Consider the following 22,941-nt stretch of genomic DNA (forward strand, 5'->3'; position numbering starts at 1 on the left):
AGTGAGGCGAGAGGTGAGAAAACTTGGGTTTCACGGCTGCTCATGGCTGCTCATAAGCCACACATCACGCCGGTAAATACCAAACGACCCCCCCCCCCAGCCCCCCCCCACCCCCCACACTTTGTGTAAGGAGTGTAAATATTGGACGACTGGACAGTGAAAAAATTTTATCTGGAGTGACGAATCACGGTACACAATGTAACGATCCGATGGTAGGCTGTGGTTATGTCGAATGCCAGCATGTGTAGTGCCAACAGTAAAATTCGGAGGCGATGGTGTTGTGGTGTGCTCATTTTTTTCATGGAGGGGGCATGCATCCCTTGTTGTTTTGCGTGGCACTATCACATCACAGGCCTACATTGATGTTTTACGCACCTTCTGGCTTCCCACTGTTGAAGAGCAATTCGGGGATGGTGATTGCATCTTTCAACACGATAGAGCACCAGTTCATAATGACGGCCTGTGGTAGAATGGTTTCACGACAATAACATCCCTGTAATGGACTGGCCTGCACAGAGTTTTATAGAACACTTTTAGGATATTTTGGACCGCCGACTTCGTGCCAGGCCTCACTGACCGACATCTATACTTATCCTCCAGCACTCCGTGAAGAATGGGCTGCTATTCCCCAAGAACCCTTCCAGCACCTGATTCAACTTATGCCTGCGAGAGTGGAATCTGTCATCAAGGATAAGGGTGGGCCAACAGCGTACTGAATTCCAGCATTACCGATTGAGGGCGCCACGAACTTGTATCATTTTAAGCCAGGTGCAAGGATACTTTTGGTCACAGAGTGTTGACAGAGGGTCCGGATGACTGAGCGATTATCCAAGTCCAATAGTGACCCCTCCACATCGACTTTCACCTACACGCCATAACGGCCAAAGGGCACAAAGCCAAGTGCCCTTATCAAGATTGCAATAAAGACAAAGTTTCACCTTGACCATCCACGAAGGATATCCAGCCTGCTTATCAGGGCTTCAATCTGAGCCACGTAGCGGCCATCGCAGCTGGACTTCGGACCTCTCCGACATCGTCCCGGATAAGTATCTTACACCGAGTACGCTCTACTTCTTTTCCCGTGGGAAACTTCTTTAGATTAGTTTCTACGTTCCGTCATCTTAATTTTCTTCATTGTTTTCCAGGCACACGCCTGGTATAAGACAGAGAGTTCTGTATCATTTTTTGTGAGAAAATGTTTCTGTTCTGTTAGCGTCCTGTTGCTTTTTTAATAAACTTTCCTCTCGTTACTCTGCAACGTGTTGTCTCTTAGGCATCTAACTTCGTGAGATGCAGCACGCCTCGTGCTATAAAAGTCTTGGATAACCGTCTTCATATTTTTGTTGCGCTGTGACTGCTCCATTACATTTTGTGAGTGCAGTCGTATAAATTCCATTTTTTCTTCTTGCTCTAATATTTCGGTCAAGTAGCGTTCGGTCATCTTAAGAGTCAACACTCTCTCCTTTCACACGCGTATCGCGCCGTTGCGCCCACAGATACACAAACGCCAGGGACTTTGATTGGCGGCAAAGAAATACACGTAATATGCATGAACTGGATCTGTGATTACGAGGCCGATCCACGGTGGGAAATCGGTGTATCATTGTGAGTTGTACTGTCGCCACGTCTTTGCACGTCAATAAAGTAAACGCCGGATTCCATGACTTGTGCAAGATGAAACCACTGTCGCTATTAATTCATCGCCAAACGGATTTCAACTGCTTCAGGAACATGCATTAATTACGTGAGGGGTTTTCTTAAAAATCAGGACCTCCCTCTACCTTTGGTGAAATACTCCGTTAAAAATACGCAAAAAAATTGAAATATTTTGAAACATGGATTAAAACACTTTAATAAAATGTTTTATTTATAAATCGTATTAAACAGTATTTTTAACACGTGATTAAAACTACTGTGTTTTTAAAAAGCCAAAACCTGAATAATATACACAAGGATAGACAGACAGATAATAAGGCTCCACTAAAGTACTTGTTGTCTTAACAGTTGTGATGTATCCATTAAAAAAATTGATCATTTACTGGTTTATTATATCCATTAAATATCATTGAACCTTCACTTACATTGCAGACGAAACACATCAATGTCTGCACCTTTCTTTTAACTGTATGATTGTTGTTAGTGTCTTCAGTCCTGAGACTGGTTTGATGCAGCTTTCCATGCTACTCTATCCTGTGCAAGCTTCTTCATCTCTCAGTACTTACTGCAACCTACATCCTTCTGAATCTGCTTAGTGTATTCATCTCTTGGTCTCCCTCTACGATTTTTACCCTCCACGCTGCCCTCCAATGCTAAATTTATGATCCCTTGATGCCTCAGAACGTGTCCTACCAAACGGTCCCTTCTTCTTGTCAAGTTGTGCCACAAACTCCTCTTCTCCCCAATTCTGTTCAATACCTCCTCATTAATTATATGATCTACCCATCTAATCTTCAGCATTCTTCTGTAACACCACATTTCTAAAGCTTCTATTCTCTTCTTGTCCAAACTATTTATCGTCCATGTTTCACTTCCATACATGGCTACACTCTATACAAATACTTTCAGAAACGACTTCCTGACACTTAAACCTATACTCGATGTTAACAAATTTCTTTTCTTCAGAAACGCTTTCCTTGCCATTGCCAGTCTACATTTTATATCCTGTCTACTTCGACAATCATCAGTTATTTTGCTCCCCAAATAGCAAAACTCCTTTACTACTTTAAGTGTCTCATTTCCTAATCTAATTCCCTCAGCATCACCCGATTTAATTCGACTACATTCCATTATCCTCGTTTTGCTTTTGTTGATGTTCATCTTATATCCTCCTTTCAAGACACTGTCAATTCCATTCAACTGCTCTTCCAAGTCCTTTGCTGTCTCTGACAGAATTACAATGTCATCGGCGAACCTCAACATTTTTATTTCTTCTCCATGGACTTTAATACCTACTCCGAATTTTTCTTTTGTTTCCTTTACTGCTTGCTCAATTTACAAATTGAATAACATCGGGGACAGGCTACAGCCCTGTCTCACTCCCTTCCCCACCACTGCTTCCCTTTCATGTCCCTCGACTCTTATAACTGCCATCTGGTTTCTGTACAAATTGTAAATACTCTTTCGTTCCCTGTATTTTACCCTGACGCCTTGAGAATTTGAAAGAGTGTATTCCAGTCAACATTGTCGAAAGCTTTCTGTAGGTCTACAAATGCTAGAAATGTAGGTTTGCCTTTCCTTAATCTATTTTCTAAGATAAGTCGTAGGGTCAGTATTGCCTCACGTGTTACAATATTTCTGCGGAATCCAAACTGATCTTCGCCGAGGTCGGCTTCTACCAGTTTTTCCATTCGTCTGTAAAGAATTCGCGTTAGTATTTTGCAGCTGTGACTTATTAACCTGGTAGTTGGGTAATTTTCTATGTTCACTAAGAAAATTATTGACAGTGAGCTTTAGCTGAGCTACCTTCCGCAAACGGTAAACTTATTTCTCGCACGTGTGTCTCGACTTGTCCGTATGCTGCTTGACATATACATTGTAAAACTTTTGATAAAAATTCATGTTAAACACAATAACATCGTCTCCATACGCTTTGCAGTGATTTCAAGCGGCTTGGCGAAGAGTATTTTTGCGGCAATTGTTTCAGATCGAGGAACCCCTGGTATGCACACGTGTAAATCTTCCAGTTCAGTTCAGAGAGGCCATGAAGACTGGTGGGCCCTTTAATAATGTTTATTCTCTGAATTGAAAAATTAACATGATACACTATGTGATCGAAAGTATCCGGACACCCCCCAAAACATACGTCTTAAATAATTAGGTGCATTGTGCTGCCACCTACTGCCAGGTACTCCACATCAGCGACCACAGTAATGTCACGAGAGAGCAGAATGGGGCGCTCCGTGGAACTCACGGACTTCGAACTTGGTCAGGTGATTGGGTGTCACTTATGTCATACGTCTAACGCGAGATTTCCACACTCCTAAACATCGCTACGTCTACTGTTTCCGATGTGATAGTGAAGTGGAAACGTGAAGGGACACGTACAGCACAAAAGCGTACAGGCTGACAGAGACCCCTGGCAGTTGAAGAGGGTCGTAATGTGTAATAGGCAGACATCTATCCAGACCATCACACAGCAATTCCAAACTGCACCAGGGTCCAGTGGAAGCACTATGACAGTTAGGTGGGAGGTGAGAAAACTTGGATTTCATGGTCGAGTGGCTGCTCACAAGCCATACATCACACCTGTAAATGCCAAACGACGCCTCGCTTGATATAAGGGGCGTACACACTGGGCGATTAAACGGTGGAAAAAAGTTGTTGTGGAGTGACGAATCACGATACACAATGTGGCGATCCGATGGCAGGGTGTGGGTATGGCGAATGCCCGGTGAATGTCATTTGCTACCGTGTGTCGTGCCAACAGTAAAATTCGGAGGCGATGGTGTTAGGGTGTGGTCATTTTTTTCGTGGAGGGGGCTTGCACCCCTTGTTGTTTTGCGTGGCAATATCACAGCACAGTCCTACATTGATGTTTTAACCACCTTCTTGCTTACCACTGTTGAAGAGCAATTCGGAGGTGGCGATAGCATCATTCAACACGATCGAGCACTTGTTCATATTTACGGCCTGTGGTGGAATGGTTACACACAGTAACATCCCTGTAATGGACTGACCTACACAGAGTCTTATAGAACATCTTTGGGATGTTTTGGATCGCCAACTTCGTGCCAGGCCTCACTGACCGACATCGATACCTCTCCTGAGTGCAACACTCCGTGGAGAATGGACTGCCATTCCCCAAGAAACCTTCCAGCGCTTGACTGAACGTATGCCTGCGAGAGTGGAATCTGTCATCAAGGCTAAGGGTGGGCCAACACCATACTGAATTCCAGCATTACCGATGGAGGGAGCCACGAACTTGTAAGTCATTTTCAGCCAGGTGTCCGGATACTTTTGATCACATAGTGTATTTTCATTTGGTGAGAGTTTGCTAGATTACTTCCCCCACCCCTGTTTTGAGCTCAAGTAATTAATGGACGTCGTCTCCTGCTTAGAATGTGATATCGCTCATTGACCTTTCTCAACATTCACCTACTTTGTTAGAAAGTCGCTGCAAAGAAAATCTGAATTCAGTCCCTTCCCCACGTTCCCCTCCCACTATCCTCTCCAACCAATAGTGCAATGTGAATTCTGTGCCTTAGTCATTGCACCATATGGCTCTGTAGAAACTGCGAGAAATATCTTGAGCTGGGCTCATGATGACTGATGTTAACATTCGTTAGCACTGCTGGAGATAACAGGCCATCTGGCGACAACAAGCAAACAGGGAATATTTGGCTGATGCTATCAGTAGGTAAATAGAGTTGTCCTGATTATCTTGTCCACTTCAGTCGCAGAATTTACTGCAGGTGTGCCGCTGATATGGATCGTTCAAAGAGAAACAAAAACCAGTCCTTTTTATTGCGATGAAATATTTACTCTTCCTTTAGGTAGCTCTCGACTTCCTACTGCCTGGTCGTCAGACGGCGCTTGCAGAACGCTATAACACGACCCAGTTAGAAATATCTGACAGTGATTGTGCGAAATTTTACTTTATTCTCGAATGAGAGAGCGCCTGATAATATCCACCATCAAGCAATATTGTTAAATAGATGAAAAACAGACAATGTGGTTTTTCCTAATATACACACCTGGAAATGGAAAAAAGAACACATTGACACCGGTGTGTCAGACTCACCATACTTGCTCCGGACACTGCGAGAGGGCTGTACAAGCAATGATCACACGCACGGCACAGCGGACACACCAGGAACCGCGGTGTTGGCCGTCGAATGGCGCTAGCTGCGCAACATTTGTGCACCGCCACCGTCAGTGTCAGCCAGTTTGCCGTGGCATACGGAGCTCCATCGCAGTCTTTAACACTGGTAGCATGCCGCGACAGCGTGGACGTGAACCGTATGAGCAGTTGACGGACTTTGAGCGAGGGCGTATAGTGGGCATGCGGGAGGCCGGGTGGACGTACCGCCGAATTCCTCAACACGTGGGGCTTGAGGTCTCCACAGTACATCGATGTTCTCGCCAGTGGTCGGCGGAAGGTGCACGTGCCCGTCGACCTGGGACCGGACCGCAGCGACGCACGGATGCACGCCAAGACCGTAGGATCCTACACAGTGCCGTAGGGTACCGCACCGCCACTTCCCAGCAAATTAGGGACACTGTTGCTCCTGGGGTATCGGCGAGGACCATTCGCAACCGTCTCCATGAAGCTGGGCTACAGTCCCGCACACCGTTAGGCCGTCTTCCACTCACGCCCCAACATCGTGCAGCCCGCCTCAGTGGTGTCGCGACAGGCGTGAATGGAGGGACGAATGGAGACGTGTCATCTTCAGCGATGAGAGTCGCTTCTGCCTTGGTGCCAATGATGGTCGTATGCGTGTTTGGCGCCGTGCAGGTGAGCGCCACAATCAGGACTGCATACGACCCGGCATCATGGTGTGGGCAGCGATCTCCTACACTGGCCGTACACTTCTGGTGATCGTCGAGGGGACACTGAATAGTGCACGGTACATCCAAACCGTCATCGAACCCATCGTTCTACCAGTCCTAGACCGGCAAGGGAACTTGCTGTTCCAACAGGACAATGCACGTCCGCATGTATTCCGTGCCACCCAACGTGCTCTAGAAGGTGTAAGTCAACTACCCTGGCCAGCAAGATGTCCCGATCTGTCCCCCATTGAGCATGTTTGGGACTGGATGAAGCGTCGTCTCACGCGGTCTGCACGTCCAACACGAACGCTGGTCCAACTGAGGCGCCAGGTGGAAATGGCATGGCAAGCCGTTCCACAGGACTACATCCAGCATCTCTACTATCGTCTCCATGGGAGAATAGCAGCCTGCATTGCTGCGAAAGGTGGATATACACTGTACTAGTGCCGACATTGTGCATGCTCTGTTGCCTGTGTCTATGTGCCTGTGGTTCTGTCAGTGTGATCGTGTGATGTATCTGACCCCAGGAATGTGTCAATAAAGTTTCCCCTTCCTGGGACAATGAATTCACGGTGTTCTTATTTCAATTTTCAGGAGCGTAATACTTAAAATTCCTATTAATGATAAAATAGACTCTCACCTTTCGTAGAAGACCGAGTAGTGGTAGATAAGGTGTTACGAGCTATTCACTCGTCTTCCTTCGTTTCCCGAACGGATCAGCGGACGCAATTAAGCGTACTTAACTAACTGCTGAGAAAATGCACGTCTCGTACTTGTGATGGTTGCGACTAATTGGCCAGTCTGTGTGTGCTAATTAAGTGCTTTCCTACGAAGGTCTGGGCAAATGAGAAGCTGAGACAGGACTCACAGATTGTGTATTCTACTTTACATCTCATCTTAGGTCACGCGAAAATGATAGTACCAAAATACACTGACGGGAAAAAAAATCTCAGTAACAAATAAAAATTAATGTAGAGTAATGAAATTTTTGGAATACATTCATCTAGGTGAGATATTAAAGTGATTAACATTGCAAGATCACAGGTTAATGTAACCGCGAGATAAGCCATTGAAAATGTGAAATGCTGATTCATTAATAACCGGTGTAAGCTCCACGATGTTGAATGCAAGCATCAGACGTGCATGCATCGTGTTGCGTAGGAGCCGAATGTTTGTGGGTGGAATTCCATGCCTGTTGCACTTGGTCGGTCAATACAGGGACGGTTAATACTGGTTGTGGATGACGCTGGAGTTGTCATCTGATGATGTTCCACATGTGCTCGATTGGAGACGGATCTGACGATTGGGCATGCCAAGGCAACATGTCGACACTCAGTAGAGCATGTTGGGTTACAACAGCGGTATGTGGGTGAGCGTTATCCTGTTGGAAAATACCCGCTGGAATGCTGTTCATGAATGGCAGCACAAAAGGTCTAATCACCACATTGAGGTTAAAATATGCTCTCGGGTTCGTGGGATAGCCACGCGGGATTAGCCGAGCGGTAGAGGGTGCTGCAGTCATGGACTGTGCGGCTGGTCCCGGCAGAGGTTCGAGTCCTCCCTCGGGAATGGGTGTGTGTGTGTGTATCTCCTTAGGATAATTTATGTTAAGGAGAGTCGTACCGCCGTGTCTCGACAGTGTTAAATTGGCTATGTAAATGCCCCGTTTTCTGAGAAACTGTTGAGTACATAAATGTGGTGTTTTTATCACATGTTCTCCCATGTTTTGTGGCTGTATTGCTCTTCAATCACTTTAAAATAACAACTGGGAAAAATTTCTGATTTTTTCCCTAAACATATCACAGTTTTAATTTCTTGAATTTTAACTATTACAGTAAATACTACCAAAGTAGAGCTACAACATCATTGTACTATCTATGTTATGTGGTAAATAATTCATTGATGTAGATTCGGAAGTTTCTGAGAAAAAGGGGCTTTTATAATGAAAAATGTCATGTTGAGAAAATTGCGTTTCAAGAAAAAAATTTAATATACAGCCAACTGATGCATAAAAACTGTGTTAGAATCCTCCTGGATGGTAGTCCTCAACTCCTCCTTCATTTTCCTCACCCAGTGCTGCCCTCCTTATCTTGGATCTGGCTTCCTTTGACATATTGTTTGTTGCAAACTCTGCCTTCATGATTCGCAGTTGGTCCAAGTCCATCACACTTTTAATGGTGTTTTAACCTTTATGAATGCCAAGATATTCCAAAACCTGTAGCCATCATTAAAAGTAAGAACAGCATCCAAAACACCAAGTTCAAAGACTGACCTTCCAACAAACACAATTTATGGTATCCTTGACCATACAACGTTGTTAAATGATTCATTCGCATTTTGTGTTTTGCACTTGAGACATTCCTTCAACAGCTCTGGTTGGGCAAGATCCTGAAACACAGGTTTCATGGGAAGTATGACAGCATTTGGTATATTAATTTTGTGCGAGAAAGTGTCTACTTTATCCTCTTTTGCCTTCAAGTATTTACACCATTCAGTGGAACACAGGTTGTGTATTGGTTCAGTATATGTAGACAGCTTGTGAAAATAAATTGCCCAAACAGCTCTCTTCATACAATCTAAATTATCTCTGTTATTTCTAATAGCCATACCATAATACTGTGTAATCTGATCAATTTGTTTATCAGTCAGTTGACGTCTTAGACCATCAGATAACTTGGTACTTCCCAACTGCTGTTTGAGTCTACGTAGCCTCTTTCCCATTCTCTTTTGCACATGATTAATGCACTCTAGTTTTGTAACTGACAAATCACCATAGGGTTTACTCTCCACCACTACCTTATACGATCGTGAGTCTCCATCCTCAAGAAACTCATGTAGCGAACAGCACGGTAGGAACATTTTCACTGCAGAAGCAACCTCCATCACTCCACTAATTTCTTCATAGTTTCTCTGACAATTCATTTCATGCTTAGTTTTCTTTTCAGTACTCTTGCCTGCTTGCCTACAACCCTGACAGTATATAGTCAACACAACAACATCTAACACTTTCCCACTGTCGATGGTGATAACAGATGCACATGACTTCTTTGACTGAAAACCTCTTTTTTGCCAGGATCCGTCGAATGATATTGCTATGTCAGAACACCGTTTTCTGCTACAGCCTGCTCTGCTGCTATAGTCATTGACTCCATACCACACACTTTGACACTACTTCTTACTATGGAGTTGTACTTGATAGATTTTATAGTGGGACTAGGAAGGTTCAAAAGCCACAAAGAACTTTACCAGCGTATTGGCCTTTTCCTATGCATCTAAATCCATGGAAGTATCTTAGATTAGTGTCAAAAAGTCCACTCTTTACACTTACCTCTGAAGTCTTGAAAGTTTTTCCGCTTTTACAGTTCAAACACATTATTTGTAAAGTGCACACTAGACCACTGCGTTGAGATAACTTTCCAGAAATTTCAATTCCCCCTCCACATATACGACAACACATCGTTTCACACAAAGCTGAAATAAGCATATGGAGATTAATAATGATATTGCAGTTTGTTTCACTGTCTGAGGCTGCGTTGTATTTTACATCATTACCAAGCAGTTTTTTCTTGGAAGCACTCGGAGGAGCAGGACTGTCACTGTTTACAACCAAATTGTCACTCCCTTCGGCGCTAACCACTCTTTTTACTGCTACTATATTTGTTCTGCAGTATCTGTTTCCTTTGTTTCGTTTTTCAAACACTCCTTTTGGTTTAGTCCTGACGAAAACTATCACAGGAAACACAGAAACTAAAATGCGGCTGGTGGGTAACCGTTGTTGTCAAACACAAACAAATCTGCAGTTCAAAGAGTTTACTTCGAAGTACCGCCAGTGTAGGCAACTTATGAAACAGACAGTTCTCTACAAAACAAAAGAAACCACAGCCTTCTAGACTATATAGTTCCAGAGAAAAATGACAATATGCGAAATGATGGAAAACAAAATTCTCGGAAATGTCATTGCATGATTATTTTCAAATATTTATTTACAATAGTAAATAATCGAATATTTCAATAAAACCAACACCAAATTAAGCATAAACATCCATATTTTCATAATTTGCATAAGAGTAAAAATGTCAAATTTTGTCATTTTGGGCGGTACGACTCCCCTTAAGTAATGTGTAAGCTTAGGGACTGATGACCTTAGCAGTTAAGTCCCATAAGATTTCACACACATCTGAACATTTTTTTTGGAGCGTGGGATAACCATTAGTGTGCTCCTGCTGACACACGAAATCGCATCCCAGATCTCAACTCCAGGTGTAGAGCCAGTGTGTTTAGCCCACAGACAGGTTGCTCGCAGGTCCTCAACTGGCCTCCTTGTAACCAAAACATGCCCACCACTGCTACCGTGGCTGAATCAGATTTCTTCAGGAAACACGAAACACCTCCATCCTGCCCTCTAATGTGCCCTTCCTTGACACCACTGACTTCGCAAATGGTGGTGGTTTAGGGTCAAAGGAACGCACGCTACAGGGCATCTTGCTCGGAGCTGTCCATGAGGTAACCGTTTTGTACCAGATCGTTGTGTCACTGTGGTGCCAACTGTTGGTCAAATTGCTGCTGCAGATGCAGTACGATGCGCCAGTCATAACTGCAAGGAACAGGTGAAGGGACCCAGATGCAGTGGGGCCTACGACCTGTCTCGCTACAACCTCAAGCCCAATGAAAAAGAACAATGCGCAACTGCACGGGCCCCCACTCCGCCCTCTCATACAAGAACCCCGGGCGCACCAAAGAAGCCATCAGCGAGAAAACGCAGGCGCCGATCAAGATCATCAACGATAGTGCGCCAGACCCATGCACCGACGACAACCTCGGCCACGAAAGAAGACCTGGTGCGAGTCATTGCAGCGATCCTTGTCGACCTATTCCAGGACCTCAGGGAAGCTGTTAAAAAGTCGCAGTGACATGCGACAAGGCAAATCCTAGAAAAGGACTTTGAGGTGGGGCATAAAGGGAACAAAATTCACATCACGGTGACCGAATTCTGGCACCCAGAAACGCGATACAGGCACCATCAATGCACACCGCAACACCCACCACAACCCGCGCGCAACACACAGACACAGTCTAAACACAAGCCCCACCTCCCCCCCCCCCCCACACCGCCCCCTCCTCCCGCACTAGTGCCCCACGATGGCCGAAGCACAATGTCTGAACGTACTGTCTGTAAATGCACAAGGAGCCAAGACAAAACGAGGCCTCCTGATGCACGTGCTACATCAGTAAAATATCCATATTCTGGACATAACAGAAAGGTGGCTAGATGACAGGCAAACCTTCGATCTCCCAAGATTCAATGCTATCCTCAAAGACAGACCCAGAGGCAGAGGAGGCAATAGAGGACGAGCAGCAGTACATGTAAGAGACACCACAGCAGCTCGAAAAATCTCCATCCCAGCAGAATTAGCACACGTAGAGCCAGTAATCATAGAGATGGCAACCAACATCCCCTCTCCATAGCTTGTACATACATCCCGTCGGGAACATCCTTACCCTTAAACTTCTTCCGCCACATGACAACTTTCAATAGGTTTATTATCTTAGGAGATCTAAATACAAGACACAACATGCTAGGAGACACTGCCGAAAATGGAAACGGAGGCCGCCTCTTCAACTTTCTCACAGCTGAACCTGTGGACAAGGTCCCAATAAACCAGCCGTCCCCTTCAGCCACAACATCACAGACACCATGTCAGAGCCTGTCGTGGGCGACTCGATGACAAGCGATCACCTACCGATCATATTCATGATCAGCGACACCCTGCCCCCAGAACAACCACCCACAAGACGCACAGTAAGACAATGCAGACTGGGAAAAATATAACGACGTTCTAATGGAAAGCCTGGCGATCCCACTCGCCATAACAGATGACGAAGACCTACAACACGCGACCAATAGACTAGAAACCGCCACAAAAAATGCAATAGGCGAAGCCATTCCCACGACAACAATCGGAAACTGGAAACCAGCCATCCCGCAAGCAGCCCTACACCTAATACGACAAAAGAAACTCCTCTACAGACAGATTAGACGTGACAACGACCCCGGACTTAAAAGACAGTGGAATCGACTACACGCGAGAATCAAAAGAATCATCTCTGAACACCGAAAAAGACAATGGGACGGCACATGTAAATAACTCACCTATAGAGAAGGGGGCAAGTTCTGGAAGCGCTTCAAAACGCTAACAGGACAACGAAAAGTTATAAAACCCATTCTAATGGTGAATAACAAACCGACGGCCGACAAGGGGGAACAAGCGGAAGCATTCATGCAGGTACTGGAAGAAGTTTACTCCTTCCCCTGAGACGACAAATTCAACGATGACCTCAGACACCACACGGAATATCAGCTCTCCCTAACCCTAAACACCCCAGCAATAGAAGCCGGCCGTGGTGGCCGACCGGTTCTAGGCGCTACAGTCTGGAACCGCGGCACTGCTACGGTCCAGGTTCGAATCCTGCCTCGGGCATGGATGTGTGTGATGTCCTTAGGTCACTTAGGTTTAAGTAGTTCTAAGTTCTATGGGACTGATGACCTCAGAAATCAAGTTCCATAGTGCTCAGAGCCATTAGGTTTAAGTAGTTCTAAGTTCTATGGGACTGATGACCTCAGAAATCAAGTTCCATAGTGCTCAGAGCCATTTTTGAACCCAGCAATAGAGACAGAGGACGAAAGCGCGCTAACCAAAGAAATAACGGACATAGAAGCGATACCCTGAGGACGAAACTCAGCCCCTGGACAGAACGACATTAAACGAATTCACCTGCAGAAAGCACCCATCCAACTCCTAGTACACATCTCTTCAACTACCGCCTGACCAACGAAACACTCCCGAAACAGCTGGAAAGCCAGTAAAGCCATCATGATTCTAAAGCCTGAGAAACGGAAGACCGACCCACGCTCCTACACACCGATCTTCCTCTTAGACATCATAGGTAAAACATATGAACGGTTACTGGCAGACTGGCTAAAATCCTACACAGAATAACATGGAATCTTCCCAATGACACAATCAGGCTTTAGACAAAAGCACTCTATAAACGACCCACTTCTAAAACTAACGGACGGAATAACGAAAGGGCTCAACAGGCGTCGCTGCACGCTCGTCGTCTTCCTGGACAGCGAGGGCGTCTTCGACAAGCTCTGGCACCTAGGAATTCTGCAAAAACTCATCCAACTGGGCTTCCCGACCAAGATAGTACGTATAATAAGAGCATACATAACAGACAGAATGTGCAAGGTAAACGTAGGGGATGCATCCTCCAGAGAATTCATGCCGCGGGCAGATGTGCCACAAGGGGGCACTTTGTCCCCGCTACTGTACGCGCTCTACACGGCAGACATACCAACAGTAACGAACTCTACAGAAACTGTAGGACTGTACGCTGGCGACACCGCTTATTGGTGCACAGAACTCAGAATGACAACTATCTACATCTACATCTACATCTACATCCATAGTCCGCAAGCAACCTGACGGTGTGTGGCGGAGGGTACCTTGAGTACCTCTATCGGTTCTCCCTTCTATTCCCGTCTCATATTCTTCGTGGAAAGAAAGATTGTCGGTATGCCTCTGTGTGGGCTCTAATCTCTCTGATTTTATCCTCATGGTCTCTTCGCGAGATATACGTAGGAGGGAGAAATATACTGCTTGACTCCTCGGTGAAGGTATGTTCTCGAAACTTCAAGAAAAGCCCATACCGAGAGCTACTGAGCGTCTCTCTTGCAGAGTCTTCCACTGGAGTCTATCTATTCTCTCCGTAACGCTTTCGCGATTACTAAATGATGCTGTAACGAAGCGCGCTCCTCTCCGTTGAATCTTCTCTATCTCTTCTATCAACCCTATCTGGTACGGATCCCACACCGGTGAGCAGTATTCAAGCAGTGGGTAAACAAGTGTACTGTTACCTACTTCCTTTCTTTTCGGAGTGCATTTGCTTAGGATTCGTCCAATGACTCTCTGTCTGGCATCTGCTTTACCGAAGATTAATGTTATATGGTCATACCATTTTACATCACTCCTAGTGCCTACTCCCATATAATTTATGGAATTAACTGCTTCCAGTTGTTGACCTACTATATTGCAGCTAAATAGTAAAGGATCTTTCTATGTATTCGCAACACATTACACTTTTCTACATTGAGATTCAATTGTCATTCCCTGCACCATGCGTCAGTTCGTTGCAGATCCTCCTGCATTTCAGCACAATTTTCTACTGTTCTAACCTCTCGATATACTACACCATCATCTGCAAACAGCCTTAGTGAACTTCCACAAAGTCATTTATATATATTGTGAATAGCAACGGTCCTATGACACTCCCCTGCGGTACACCTGAAACCACTTTTACTTCGGAAGACTTCTGTCCATTGAGAATGACATGCTTCGTTCTGTTATCTAGGAACTCTTCAATCTAATGACACAATTGGTCTGATAGTCCATATGCTCTTGCTTTGTTCAATAAACGACGGTGGGGAACTGTATCGAACGCCTTGCGGAAGTCAAGAAACACGGCATCTACCTGGGAACCCGTGTCTATGGCCCTCTGAGTCTGGTGGACGAATAGCGCGAGCTGGGTTTCACACGATCGTCTTTTTCGAAACCCATGCTGATTCCTACAGAGTAGATTTCTAGTCTCTAGAAAAGTTCATTATACTCGAACATAATACGTCTTCCAAAATTCCACAACTGATCGCCGTTAAAGATTTAGGTCTATAGTTATGCACATCTGTTCGACGTCCCTTCTTGAAAACGGGTATGACCTGTGCCTTTTCCAATCCTTTGGAAGGCTACGGTACACCGCTGCAAGAAGGGGGGCAAGTTCCTTCGCGTACTCTGTGTAAAATCGAACTGGTATTTCATCAGGTCCAGCGGCCTTTCCTCTTTTGAGCGATTTTAATTGTTTTTCTATCCCTCTGTCATCTATTTCGATATCTACCATTTTGTCATCTGTGCAACAGTCTAGAGTAGGAACTATCCAACGGAATACAGAAACATACCTAAGACGACTGCAAGACTGGATGGCAAGATGGAGAATCCGTCCCAACGCATCCAAAACACAAACAATCCTATTTCAACACGGACAGCTGGCCAAATCGAGGCACCAAAACTCAGAAGACGTACAATTGACGCTCTGGGACACATCACTGAGACCTGGCGACACCGCCAGTTACCTTGGCGAGTACCTCGACAAACAAACTGGAAGACTCACCTCACGTACCTTCTACACGAAGCGCGAAAAAGGCAAAACCTAATCAGACAAGTTCAAGGACGACTTCATGGTTGTGACGACCAAACAGCGATACACACCCACAAGACGTACATCAGACCTGTAATTATGCTACAGCCCCACTCGGAGGCATACATTTCGGAACGACTTTACTCAACTGAAAGACGATTTCTACGCACAATATCCAGACTGCCAAGGCTCACACCCAGTGACGAAGTATACAACATCACTGGAGTGGAGCCTCTACAATCCTGACTCGTCAAACTCAGGGCAAGATACGGGCAGCACATACTATCAAAGTGGCCAGACATGGAAGACATTTTAACTACACTAACGTGATCAACACGGTCGACCCAAGTACAGATACGCACATCCAGCACGTACAGTAGCAAGTAGCCTACAACACCAGCGGAGAATTCCTGGACCTTGCCCCCACTATGGAACCCTTAATCCGAGAAATCCCACTCCCCCCTCACCTGGAACGAAGACAAAGCAATTAATAATACCATACACACACCACAGAGAAATCATCACACACAAATCAGCAAGTGAGTGCACCTTAGCATTAAGTTAATTATTGTTAATTATAGGAAATAGGTTTTAAGCACCATGAGAGGATGGAGGTGTCAAATTTAAAAAAAGAGGGAAAATGAGAAATGTAAAATTCAGATGCAAAAGGCACCACTGGAAATTATAAAAAATGTAAAGTACGTAAAGCACGCAACCTACCCTCATAAACAACTAAAATTGTATGCTCAGGCATGATAACAACAAGATATAGACGCCAGCTATAGCCACCACTACTCCAAAGGTACTTTACTATCATAACTCTCTTTATTATGTTAATTCTTGCTATACTCTATGATCACTCTAAATTGTAACGTGTATCAATAACTGTCCAATCAGAAACAAGGAACAACGTAAGACTTAAGTCCCCAAAAGACACATACACCTCAGAGTCCCATAGTTACAATATGCAATTTCCTATGTGTGTATTAAATTTACCAACTGTTATCATAAAGCAATTAATGTAACTCTCAACTAATAAAATCGGCTGTTTTCTTTTCTCCTCTTTCTCTCTTCTCTTTCAACGTAGAATAAGTACAACAAGCAAAATAAGTAAAATTGTAAAACTAATTGTAAGTAATGACAAATCTGTACTGAAAACAATAAAATGTATCCTGATACATCCAAAAAGGCTGGAAAGGGCATTGCAGGCCATCAAACACCCTGCCCTTCCCCCTCAGCGATGAGAATGAGAAGTGCAAAAAAATAAAAATAAAATCCGCCAGTGCCACGTGACCTTACAGAGCACAGTGTTCCTGTTCCCGTACAGGCTCATGACCACCGCTACCATCAGTCATGTAAAGTGTTTCTTCAGTATCTGAGAAGAACATTGACCTTCTCGCAGCCCTATTACACGACCTCGTTCAAACTCAGTGACGTGTTGAGAATGGCGTTTTTGCAGCTTTAAAGGTATCGATTTTTAATTGTCCTGAAGCCAAAAGCCGCATAAAGATCATGAATCAAAAACAAATCGTATTATTAATTTCCGTGTGACTGGCGGGAAATATGTTCAATATCCTGCCACCGTTTTCTGCAACAAGTCGAAATTGGGAAACAGCATATTCCACAACTGATCGGAGTGTTTCTGGGGTCACGTTCAGAATGTGTTGCGCAATGCGTGCCTTCAATGTAGCCAAGTTTTCTGTCGGAACACCGAACACAGCATCTTTCAGATAACCCCACGGCCAGAAATCACGCGGGTTAAGATCAGGTGATCGGGACGGCCAGTCTGTAGGGAAATGGCGGCCGATAATTCTAGCATTTCCGAAATGGCACTTGGCGCTTTAGCAGCTGTTTAACTGGATTTGCAAAGTACAGAGGTGCGCCATCTTGCATAATAATTATCCCATCCACACATCCACGCTGTTGGACAGCCGGAATGACGTGTTTCCGCAAAAGGCACTCATGTAGCTTACCAGTGACGGTGCAGGTAAAAGGACCGGAAGCTCCTGTCTCTTCGAATAAGTATGGCCCTTTGATAAATGATGCCGTAAACCGCACCACACAGAGACCTTTTCAGGATGAAGTGGTACTGGTTGATTAGATTGTGAATTTCTCGCTGCCCCTATTCGACAATTCTGTGTACTGACATACCCTGTCATATGGTGGTGGGCCAATCATTGTCGGCTTCCATGCGAGAAAGGAATTATAAAGCAAAGGTCTTTCTTGCTGGCAGGTCAAAAGGAAGCAACTCGCGTAAATGCATAATTTTGAATGGATAGCAAAGAAGGATGTTTCGTAGGATTTTACACACTGTGTTCGTGGGTATGCCCAATGTTCGGGCAATTCTCCGTGCACTACACGTTTGCACACCACCACTCGTCTCCTCCTGCATTGCTATAGGCTGCTTCCACTGACGTCGAATCAATTCATTTCCTCACTCTACGAGGTTGCACACCAAAAGAATCCGTCTTTTCGAATTCCCAAATAATTTTCTCCACGCAGTCCGGAACCGTGCGACTGCTACGGTCGCAGGTTCGAATCCTGCCTCGGGCATGGATGTGTGTGATGTCCTTAGGTTAGTTAGGTTTAAGTAGTTCTAAGTTCTAGGGGACTGATGACCACAGCAGTTGAGTCCCATAGTGCTCAGAGCCATCTGAACCATTTTGAAATTTTCTCCAGACCCACAGCAGTCATCGGACCAACGCATTTTTTTCAAACCCTTCAGTGCCCGAAACTTCTTCAGAGTGACGTGTGCACAGTCATCATTCTTGTAATACAACTTTACATGCACAGCGCGATCCTGCGTCATGGAGAACGTCGCAGACGCGAAAGGAGGAAAAGACATGTACCCGGTGGGTTTATACCAACTTCGGTGGGTCATGCGCCTAACAGGTGTTTTCGTTTACGTATTCTGACACATATAGCGCCATCTAGTGATAAAGTTTCAAACTAATTTTTTTTTCTTCTGCCATACGTTTTCCCCCTTCTCCGATAATATTCCGTTGTAATTTGTCGTCATTCTGGGCAGCGGTGTTATTTCTACAGCGTTTTGAAAGTTTAATTATAATCTCCCTGTACACCAACCTCATGTAACGTGTACTATAGATATCGTGTTAATTTTTTGAGTAAAACGGACTGTTGGTTGGCCCTGTGTTGAGAATGTGAACAGTGTTGTGAAATAAATTTTTGCAGTTCATGAAATAAAAAATTCGAAATAAGAAAAATGAATCGAATTAAGTGCTAATAGAAAGTAATTGTGTACTCAATGAAAACTAACTAAAACGCAGTACCGAAATATATTAAGAATGAAGATTGAGGTGAAATGTAATGTTTAACTTGGAATATCTACAAAAATAAATTACTACTCTATTTAGAAGAGAATAACTGTGTTCAAATTACCATCACTGTTCACCGAAAATCAATCTGCTTGCTAGCACGACACCTGCAAATTCTGACAACACACTGTTTGCTCAAGAATGCAAGGTGACATCTGCCCTAAAATAAAACTAAACTTACCTCTTGCTCAACAAGCAGTTTTTGTGTCTGGAGTACTCACGTTCTCTAAATCAAATACAAATCAGCAGATGCAGCAGCTAAAGATAAATAACCTACTCTAAATTTGTTGTCGGAAAGAATCGGTACCTCCATGTGGCGTAAAGTGCAAATCACACAACGACAAAATCTTCACAACTTTACCATGAATCGTGGAGGTTGTTTTCTGCTCTGTCAAATATCAAACACTGATTATTAACAAAAACGTAAGAAGACTCTAGAACTACAAAATTCTCTCATTACAAAGAAACTACAAACATACGTACCTATAAAATTCCTCCAGAATATCCCCCTTCAGTATAAAGAACAATGCAATATTATAAATGAGTTTTCATCTCCATAATAAAGTATTCCAGATAATTTCTCCCACATTCACAAATAACAGATCTTATTCTATGAAAAAAAATCAATTGCTCGCTACTATGCCTCAAATAAGAATGCCCCTGCGCTGCACAACTGATTGACTAGCAAATCAACCACAGAAACACTAGACACAGAGTCAAAGATATTATTCACTACTCATGCAGTGCGCTGACTCATCTTTGTCCTAGTGCAGCAAATGTTAATTATTTACAGTAGCAGAAAACATAAAAGTACCTTGCATCGTAAGATGGTTCATACTGCCAAGCTCTTCGTAAATTTTGCACCATTTTTTTAATCACTGAAATAAAATCACATACTGTCTCACCCCTTGAGAAGTTTGAGTTTTTCCTTCCATCCTTGATGCTTCACTTGTTTCTCAGGCAGTGTAGTACGGATGAATGTCTATCACATGCGAACTCCTAAAACAAGAAACAGTGTGCGTAGTATACGGACAGAACAGGGGAATATCACTTGTTTCTCAGGCAGTGTAGTACGGATGAATGTCTATCACATGCGAACTCCTAAAAACAAGAAACAGTGTGCGTAGTATACGGACAGAACAGGGGAACATCACTTGTTTCTCAGGCAGTGTAGTACGGATAAATGTCTATCACATGCGAACTCCTAAAAACAAGAAACAGTGTGCGTAGTATGCAGACAGAACAGGGGAACATCACTTGTTTCTCAGGCAGTGTAGTACGGATAAATGTCTATCACTTGCGAACTCCTAAGAACAAGAAACAGTGTGCGTAGTATGCAGACAGAACAGGGGAACATCACTTGTTTCTCAGGCAGTGTAGTACGGATAAATGTCTATCACATGCGAACTCCTAAAAACAAGAAACAGTGTGCGTAGTATACAGACAGAACAGGGGAACATCACTTGTTTCTCAGGCAGTGTAGTACGGATAAATGTCTATCACATGCGAACTCCTAAAAACAAGAAACAGTGTGCGTAGTATACAGACAGAACAGGGGAACATCACTTGTTTCTCAGGCAGTGTAGTACGGATAAATGTCTATCACATGCGAACTCCTAAAAACAAGAAACAGTGTGCGTAGTATACAGACAGAACAGGGGAACATCACTTGTTTCTCAGGCAGTGTAGTACAGATAAATGTCTATCACATGCGAACTCCTAAAAACAAGAAACAGTGTGCGTAGTATACAGACAGAACAGGGGAACATCACTTGTTTCTCAGGCAGTGTAGTACGGATAAATGTCTATCACATGCGAACTCCTAAAAACAAGAAACAGTGTGCGTAGTATACAGACAGAACAGGGGAACATCACTTGTTTCTCAGGCAGTGTAGTACGGATAAATGTCTATCACATGCGAACTCCTAAAAACAAGAAACAGTGTGCGTAGTATACAGACGGAACAGGGGAACATCACTTGTTTCTCAGGCAGTGTAGTACGGATAAATGTCTATCCCATGCGAACTCCTAAAAACAAGAAACAGTGTGCGTAGTATACAGACAGAACAGGGAAACATCACTTGTTTCTCAGGCAGTGTAGTACGGATAAATGTCTATCACATGCGAACTCCTAAAAACAAGAAACAGTGTGCGCAGTATACAGACAGAACAGGGGAACATCACTTGTTTCTCAGGCAGTGTAGTACGGATAAATGTCTATCACATGCGAACTCCTAAAAACAAGATACAGTGTGTGTAGTATACAGACAGAACAGGGGAACATCACTTGTTTCTCAGGCAGTGTAGTACGGATAAATGTCTATCACATGCGAACTCCTAAAAACAAGAAACAGTGTGCGTAGTATACAGACAGAACAGGGGAACATCACTTGTTTCTCAGGCAGTGTAGTACGGATAAATGTCTATCACATGCGAACTCCTAAAAACAAGAAACAGTGTGCGTAGTATACAGACAGAACAGGGGAACATCACTTGTTTCTCAGGCAGTGTAGTACGGATAAATGTCTATCACATGCGAACTCCTAAAAACAAGAAACAGTGTGCGCAGTATACAGACAGAACAGGGGAACATCACTTGTTTCTCAGGCAGTGTAGTACGGATAAATGTCTAACACATGCGAACTCCTAAAAACAAGAAACAGTGTGCGTAGTATGCAGACAGAACAGGGGAACATCACTTGTTTCTCAGGCAGTGTAGTACGGATAAATGTCTATCACATGCGAACTCCTAAAAACAAGAAACAGTGTGCGTAGTATACAGACAGAACAGGGGAACATCACTTGTTTCTCAGGCAGTGTAGTACGGATAAATGTCTATCACATGCAAACTCCTAAAAACAAGAAACAGTGCGCGTAGTATACAGACAGAACAGGGGAACATCACTTGTTTCTCAGGCAGTGTAGTACGGATAAATGTCTATCACATGCGAACTCCTAAAAACAAGAAACAGTGTCCGTAGTATACAGACAGAACAGGGGAACATCACTTGTTTCTCAGGCAGTGTAGTACGGATAAATGTCTATCACATGCGAACTCCTAAAAACAAGAAACAGTGTGCGTAGTATACAGACAGAACAGGGGAACATCACTTGTTTCTCAGGCAGTGTAGTACGGATAAATGTCTATCACATGCGAACTCCTAAAAACAAGAAACAGTGTGCGTAGTATACAGACAGAACAGGGGAACATCACTTGTTTCTCAGGCAGTGTAGTACGGATAAATGTCTATCACATGCGAACTCCTAAAAACAAGAAACAGTGTGCGTAGTATACAGACAGAACAGGGGAACATCACTTGTTTCTCAGGCAGTGTAGTACGGATAAATGTCTATCACATGCGAACTCCTAAAAACAAGAAACAGTGTGCGTAGTATACAGACAGAACAGGGGAACATCACTTGTTTCTCAGGCAGTGTAGTACGGATAAATGTCTATCACATGCGAACTCCTAAAAACAAGATACAGTGTGTGTAGTATACAGACAGAACAGGGGAACATCACTTGTTTCTCAGGCAGTGTAGTACGGATAAATGTCTATCACATGCGAACTCCTAAAAACAAGAAACAGCGTGCGTAGTATACAGACAGAACAGGGGAACAACACTTGTTTCTCAGGCAGTGTAGTACGGATAAATGTCTATCACATGCGAACTCCTAAAAACAAGAAACAGTGTGCGTAGTATACAGACAGAACAGGGGAACATCACTTGTTTCTCAGGCAGTGTAGTACGGATAAATGTCTATCACATGCGAACTCCTAAAAACAAGAAACAGTGTGCGCAGTATACAGACAGAACAGGGGAACATCACTTGTTTCTCAGGCAGTGTAGTACGGATAAATGTCTA

The sequence above is a fragment of the Schistocerca gregaria genome, chromosome 3 (assembly GCF_023897955.1).
Source record: "Schistocerca gregaria isolate iqSchGreg1 chromosome 3, iqSchGreg1.2, whole genome shotgun sequence".
Classification (NCBI taxonomy): Eukaryota; Metazoa; Arthropoda; class Insecta; order Orthoptera; family Acrididae; genus Schistocerca; species Schistocerca gregaria.